Raw genomic sequence first — 8,342 nt, 5'->3', positions numbered from 1 at the left:
TAGGGGGATGTCACTCTATTTGGGGGTAGGGTGGGAGGGAGTGGAAATGCACCTGTTCTGGAGATGGGAGGGAATTGTGGATTCTTATGCAGGTCTTGGCCAATATTCAGTGCCAGGATCCTATAGGTAGCCTGTCAAAGCTAGGACTTCTATTTATCAGTCTTTCATGCCCTAAGTATTGCTGGTACTGGCACATCTCCCAGCAACTCCCCAACTCTACCCAGGAACACCCCACTCTTGCCCATTTTGAAAATGGCAGGTTAGTGCTGATATTCAGTGGCATTGCCTAGTTAAGGTCCACTGAATATTGGCACCCGGCCCACTGAGTGCAATTTAAGCAGGCAGAATAAGGGTAGGGAAATGTGTGATGAAAGGATGGGAGAAAATAGTGGGGAGAAGTGCAAAGGGTAAGAGGGAATGAGGGAGAGGAAAAAGCTATTGGCTACAGTTTGCAGAGGGAAAGAGAATTGGGAATGCATAGTGGTGGTGTTTTTGTGGGGCTGGAAGATGTTTTGTCTTTGTTGGATTGGGGCCACCAAGCCCCTCTTAGGGCCCTGTTTACAAAGGCGCACTAGCATTTTTAGCGTGTGCTAACCATGTAAATGTCCATAATACGCAAAACCCTACCTCGGAACAACATGGACATAGAAAACTCAATTAATGGTCTAGAACCAACCCCTGGTGAATACCCTGCTGACCGAATATGGTCAACATTTGCTCTACTCAGCACCGACACAGTTACCCAGGCAATTAAACAATACTCAAACAGCCATTGTCAACTGGACACCTGCCCCAGCTACCTAATACAATCTGTCCCCCACCGCTTCATAAAAGATCTTACATCCCACCTAAACTTCATGCTTCAACAGGGTATCTACACTCAAGAAAAAGGCAACATCCTGCTCACCCCAATACCAAAAGACACCAAGAAAAAAAACAAACAATATTACCAACTACTGCCCAGTAGCATCTATCCCATTAGTAGTCAAACTAATGGAAGGACTGGTGACAAATCAACTCAATGACTGCATAAACAAATTCACTGTACTACATGAGTCACAATCAGGATTTCGACCCCTACACAGCACCGAAACAGTACTACTCACTCTCCTAACCAAATTCAAGCAGGAAATAGCAATAGGCAAGAGTATACTCCTCCTCCAATTTGACATGTCAAGTGCATTCGACATGGTTAACCATAACATATTGCTAAGACTCCTAGACTACTTCGGAATCAGTGGTGACACTCTCAATTGGATTAAGGGTTTTTTAACCACAAGAACATATCAAGTGAAATCAAAAACAAACACATTGTCACCGTGGAAACCAGGCTGCGGAGTACCGCAAGGATCACCACTATCACCGATCCTTTTCAACCTCATGATGACTCCACTAGCCAAGACCCTATCCACCCAAGGCCTCAACCCATTTATCTACGCTGATGACGTTACATTATACATCCCATACAAACATGAAGTGGCGGAAATCACCAATGAAATCAAACTAAGCTTAAACATCATGAACTCATGGGCAAATGCATTCCAACTAAAACTCAATACAGAAAAAACACACTGTCTCATCATCTCATTCCAAAACAATACATACAAACCCACAAACATTAACACCCCAGGATACACCCTCCCTGTCTCAGACAGCCTGCAAATTCTCGGAGTAACAATCGACCATAACCTATCACTAGAGATCCAAGCGAAATCCACCATAAAGAAAATGTTTTTCTCAATGTGGAAACAAACACGTAAAACCATTCTTCCTGAGGGAAATATTTCGTAACCTGGTACAGTCCATGGTACAAAGCCACGCAGATTACTGTAATGGAATCTATGCGGGATGATAGACATCATCGACCTGCCAACCAGAAACACCACAAAATCTGCACGATCATACCTAAACCTCCACTACCCAAGCAGCAAAGGACTCAAATACAAATCCACCTATGCAACCAGCTTTTCCTACCTAAGCGCACAACTATGGAACGCATTGCCAAAAGCAGTAAAAACTACGCTCGACCACCTAAATTTTCGGAAAGCACTAAAGACAGACCTGTTCAGAAGAGCATACCCCACTGACCCAACATAAAAATGACTGTTCACTTGTGACACAATGCAACCAAAGACCGTAACGGACATTATCTGACTCTTCTTCCCCCTTTCCCTCTCTAATTTCCCCCCAACTGTACCTACCATACATGTACCTCATTCTACTACAATATCACTTTGTATTCATTCATACCATGTATTTGTTCAGACCGCAATCAGTTAATGCCATTAACGGTTATATGTAAGCCACATTGAGCCTGCAAAAGGTGGGAAAATGTGTGATACAAATGTAACAAATAACAATAATAATAAATAATAATACTCCTATGGACGTCTACACAGTTAGTGTGTGCTAATTTTTAGTGTGAACTAAAAATGCTAGCATGCGTATGTAAACAGAGCTGTTAGTGTAGCTGCTGATATGGGAGATATGTCATGGTGTTGGCAGTACATTTTGTTGAAATGGATGGTAGTATGTAGGGACAACAGAAAAGAGCACAAAAGGGCCTCCAAGACAGGAACAAACAAGAGTTATTTAATAAGTTGACCCGACATGGGCCATGTTTTGACATGTCTACTTCTGCATCAGGGGTCTAACAAAGACAGATAAAATACAAAATAAGCAAATTTGAACAAATAATGTCAGTAGAATACAGAATGAACAAACAAAACAATCTGCCCGCCCGTCGCTGAACCCCATCCCTCCCCAGTGCACCTTGCAGGTGTCTCCAGAACTTGCAGTGATTCATTATTGCTGCCTGTGCTGGCCCCGCAGGCTTTCATCAGATGGTTCCCGCCAGTCCAGACAGGAGACAGGAAGTGACATCATTGAAGGTGGGACCTGGCCAATGGAAGCCTGCTGGGCCAGCAGAGGCATCAATAATGAATCTCTGCAGGCACTGGAGATGCCTGTAAGGTGCACCAGGGAGGGACGGGGTTCAGCGGCGGGCGGGCAGATTGTTTTTTGTTCATTCTGTATTCTATTCACATTATTTGTGCCAATTTAAATCACTTTGAATATCGGCCTGAAGGGCTGCAAATGTCACACTGCTTTGGCAGGTAAGTTCAAAACAAGGACAAGCCAAAAGCAAGGCTGGCCCAAAGGTATTTGACCTTCCAGATAAACCTTCATCCATGTGGGTCCCCCGCCCCACCAGAGTGGCTCAAGGTCTGCAACTTCAAAGTCCTGTATCCCCTCCCCTTGCCTATCCCATAGTAATGTGTCTCCCATTCCTTTCAATAGCACTACTACTACTACTACATATAATTTCTATTGAGCTACTAGATGCACACAGCAATCATCCCCTCCCTCAACGTGTCCAGCAACTCTCCTTCCCATTCTTATCCTCCATGTGGCCAGCATTTCTCCTATCCCAACCAAATCCCTCCCCCCACGGTGTTCAGCATCTCGTATCCCTTTCTGTACACTCCATTCGGTGTCCAGCATCTCACCTCCCCTTCCATACCCCTTGTGTCCAACATCTCATCTCTCCTTCCTTACCCGCCTCTCTGGGTCCAGCATCTCTCCACTCTCTTCCCTTCCCCTTGTCTTCCCTGCCACCACCACTGCTGCCACAACCCAATTCCACCTGGGCCAGAAGAAGGAAAACAAAATCAGCGAGGTATGGGATCTTCCAATATAGGCCCACACTCAAGCACTGCCATGTCTCACACTCTGTCCTGCTATGCTTGAGCCATGCCCCTGCCCTCACATTCTGCTGCCATAGGCAGATGCCTATTCTGCCTAGTGGTGAGGATGGCCTTGGTCACAGATTCCGTCCTGAAAATAGCTAACTTGGCAACGTGTTCAATGGTGATCTTTTCGAAGAGTTCTTGGAAAAGTAAGGGTGTTTTTGGTACTAACCTGCAACTAGCTTACAGATTACTCAGTGGACTCTGCAGCTTTAAAAATATCTTATTTCATTTCCACTCCTCTTTGATTGGCTATTTTACTACAAATCTTAGAACTGAAACTCTGAAAAGGAAAGAAACTCGGAGCTGCTGAGGTTTCTATGGAGGCATGTTTTCCCTTCTTACCTGGCTTGTGGTTTTAGTTTAATTTAATTTACTCTGCTATTTATAACTCGCTTCTACCAATTATGGTTTGAAGTGGGTTGCATACAAAATAAAAAAATTACAAAATGTACAGCTTCTCCTAAACTACCGTCTCTGGGAAAACATAGATAAAATCACCAAAAACGTGGTTTTAATGAACATTTTTTAATACAATAGTCCAAACACCATTCTTTGAACTTCTGCAGTGTTTTTATTTTTCACGTAGAACATGTCCAAAAGCAGTTATATGAAAATTGGCCAGTCTCAATGTTTTGGATCTGTGACTTTAGTCATGTTTTCCCAGAGACAGTCACGTTATTTCAACCTATCCCTGAACCAGAACATTAAAACTTGTCTAATCCATTATTTCATCTTGAAGCTACAGTGCCATCTACTGCTACTGGTGAAAATTCTGTCAATTGAATATTTCTTGTTATTTTCATGCTGGTCTAATTTATATTTGGAGCAGTCACTAAGGTGATACTCTGAGGCATATTTTCAAAGCACTTAGACTTACAAAGTTATATAGTAAGTCTAAGTTCTTTGAAAATGAGCCCCTCTGTGTATTAGATTCAAAGAAAGCCAAGGCAATTTTAAAAAGTGACTATAGATGTTAGCAAATCTTATGGACAACCACCAGGCCAGGTGTTTTTTTTGTTGTTACATTTGTACCCCGCACTTTCCCTCTCATGGCAGGCTCAATGCAGCTTACATGGGGCAATGGAGGGTTAAGTGACTTGTCCAGAGTCACAAGGAGCTGCCTGTGCCTAAAGTGGGAATCAAACTCAGTTCCTCAGGACCAAAGTCCACCACCCTAACCACTAGGCCACTCCTCCATTACCACTAGGCCACTCCTCCACTGTTGCTACTATTTGAGATTCTATATGGAATGTTGCTATTCCACTAGCAACATTCCATGTAGAAGTCAGCCCTTGCAGATCACCAATGTGGCCGCGCTTCTGCTTCTGTGAGTCTGACGTCCTGCACGTACTTGCAGGACGTCAGACTCACAGAAACAGAAGCCTGCGCAGCCTTCTACATGGAATGTTGCTAGCAACATTCCATGTAGAATCTCCAATAGCATCTATTTTATTTTTGTTACATTTGTACCCTGCGCTTTCCCACTCATGGCAGGCTCAATGCGGCTTACATGGGGCAATGGAGGGTTAAGTGACTTGCCCAGAGTCACAAGGAGCTGCCTGTGCCTGAAGTGGGAATCAAACTCAGTTCCTCAGGACCAAAGTCCACCACCCTAACCACTAGGCCACTCCTCAAGGGTTGCAAGCCATTTAGGTTTTCAGATATCTCTAATTAATATTCATGAAGGATATCTGCATGTATATCTCATTCATATTCATGAGTGGAAGAAATAGGGCATAAGATAAAAGGGCTAAATATTAATGTTTAATTATTTACGTAGTATTATATGAATGGCAAAAATTAAAATAACAATCTATTGAAATTTGCACATGGTGTTACGTGTTGTAGTACTTATAGTATAGAAAGAGTAACCTATTAAAGATAGTTGAGCCTAGATTGGTATATGCATATTCATTAGGTATATCCTGAAAATCAAACTGGTTTGCAGCTCTCTGGGATTGCAGTATGACGCACACCACACGTAAAGATGCGATAAAACCAGACCATTGGGGCATCTAGAGTAGTCATTCCCCTTTAAAATATAACATCAGAGTTTGACAACATTTGATTGGGTAAATTGAACCAGCAGCATCTTTATTTGACGACTCCATCTTTTGTTACAAGGGCGTCAGATTAAACCTAGGACAGTAGTGCTTAAACCTTAAATGTGATTTTGTTATTATATCATTTAAATCAGAATGTTCATGTGCTGACTTTTATATGTATATATCTTTTCATAGTTGAATTGGATGAAGTATATCCCCTGTTGCCATGATTGTAGACTTCAACTGATATTCAATTTCAATATGAATATACTGTATGTAAAGGGTTTCCTTTAAAAAAACATTTCTGACTGCATTTGGGATAATTATTGCAGTATGACTACTACTACTACTACTACTATTTAGCATTTCTATAGCGCTACAAGGCATACGCAGCGCTGCACAAACATAGAAGAAAGACAGTCCCTGCTCAAAGAGCTTACAATCTAATAGACAAAAAATAAATAAAGTAAGCAAATCAAATCAATTAATGTGAACGGGAAGGAAGAGAGGAGGGTAGGTGGAGGCTAGTGGTTACAAGTGGTTACGAGTCAAAAGCAATGTTAAAGAGGTGGGCTTTCAGTCTAGATTTAAAGGTGGCCAAGGATGGGGCAAGACGTAGGAGCTCAGGAAGTTTATTCCAGGCGTAGGGTGCAGCGAGACAGAAGGCGCGAAGTCTGGAGTTGGCAGTAGTGGAGAAGGGAACAGATAAGAAGGATTTATCCATGGAGCGGAGTGCACGGGAAGGGGTGTAGGAAAGGACGAGTGTGGAGAGATACTGGGGAGCAGCAGAGTGAATACATTTATAGGTTAGTAGAAGAAGTTTGAACAGGATGCGAAAACGGATAGGGAGCCAGTGAAGGGTCTTGAGGAGAGGGGTAGTATGAGTAAAGCGACCCTGGCGGAAGATGAGACGGGCAGCAGAGTTTTGAACCGACTGGAGAGGGGAGAGGTGACTAAGTGGGAGGCCAGCAAGAAGCAGATTGCAGTAGTCTAAACGAGAGGTGACAAGGGTGTGGATGAGGGTTTTTGTAGAGTGCTCGGAAAGAAAGGGGCGGATTTTACGGATGTTGTAAAGAAAGAAACGACAGGTTTTGGCAGTCTGCTGGATATGAGCAGAGAAGGAGAGAGAAGAGTCAAAGATGACTCCAAGGTTTCGAGCTGAGGAGACAGGGAGAATGAGAGAGCCATCAACAGAAATAGAAAATGGGGGGAGCGGGGAGGTGGGTTTGGGGGGGAAAATGAGAAGCTCGGTTTTGGTCATATTTAATTTCAGGTGGCATTGAGACATCCAGGCAGCAATGTCAGACAAGCACGCTGAAACTTTGGTTTGGATGCAAGGTGAGATATCAGGGGTAGAAAGGTAGATTTGGGAGTCATCAGCATAGAGATGGTAGGAAAAGCCATGGGATGAGATTAATGAACCAAAGGAAGAAGTGTAGATAGAAAAGAGGATGGGGACCAAGAACAGAACCCTGAGGTACGCCGACAGGCAGAGGGATAGAAGTAGAAGAGGATCCACCAGAGTGAACACTAAAGGTGCGGAGGGAGAGGTAGGAAGAGAACCAGGAAAGGACAGAGCCCTGGAATCCAAGTGAGGACAGGGTATCGAGAAGTATGCTGTGATCGACACCCCTTTACTAGGCAGACTAGAGGTCAGCCTAGGGTGGCAGAATTCAGAGGGTGGCAATGTGACACTGATGCAGCAAACAAGGCACGTAAAACTCTGAGAATGTGCAGGGCCTTGAGTATATGCTAGCACTCAAAGGTCTGCCATGCTCCATCCTCTCCTACAGGAAGTTTCCATCAGAGGGGGAAGGAAACTACAAGCCTTTGAATAATAGAATGCACACAAGGCCCAGCCCTGCACTCACAGTTTTTAAGAATTGCAGAATGAGATCGGCGATAGTAGCAGAGGACAGGAAGAAGCAGATCTGGCAAGGGCACGTGAAGGGAAGAGGTGAGAACTATCCTAGACATAGCAGGAGCAGGGGTAGGGAAGAGAAGGGGAGATATATGACATGAGTAGTAGTAGAGAATAGGAATGCTGGAAATGGGGGCGGGGAAACAGAGGGAGAAGCACAAAATCCTGGAAATGGGGGAGGGGTAGTAGGGAAGGGAATGCGAGATGTTAAATAGCGCTAAATATTGGGTGGCATGCATTTGATGTGGGTCTATCTCTGTTCAGCATCTGTGACCAAGGTCAAGTAATCTATTAGCATGAAGTTTGTTTACTTTTTCAGTACCTGGTAGGTCTACTGATATTCTAGAGCCCATTGCAAGATTTGTAGTGCTGCCTTTTTCTGGGTAGGCTCCTTGTTTGAGTTGAATGACTCTTGCAGGGTTCTCCATTACTTTTCCGGAGATACGAAAGCAGTAGAACGAGAGGACACGAAATGAGATTGAAGGGGGGCAGACTCAAGAAAAATGTCAGGAAGTATTTTTTCACAGAGAGAGTGGTGGATGCTTGGAATGCCCTCCCGCGGGAGGTGGTGGAGATGAAAGCGGTAACGGAATTCAAACATGCATGGGATAAAAATAAAGGAAT

Source organism: Microcaecilia unicolor, chromosome 5 (genome assembly GCF_901765095.1).
Source record: "Microcaecilia unicolor chromosome 5, aMicUni1.1, whole genome shotgun sequence".
NCBI lineage: Eukaryota > Metazoa > Chordata > Amphibia > Gymnophiona > Siphonopidae > Microcaecilia > Microcaecilia unicolor.
The sequence above is the reverse complement of the archived record's forward strand: the minus strand, read 5'-3'. Positions refer to the sequence as shown.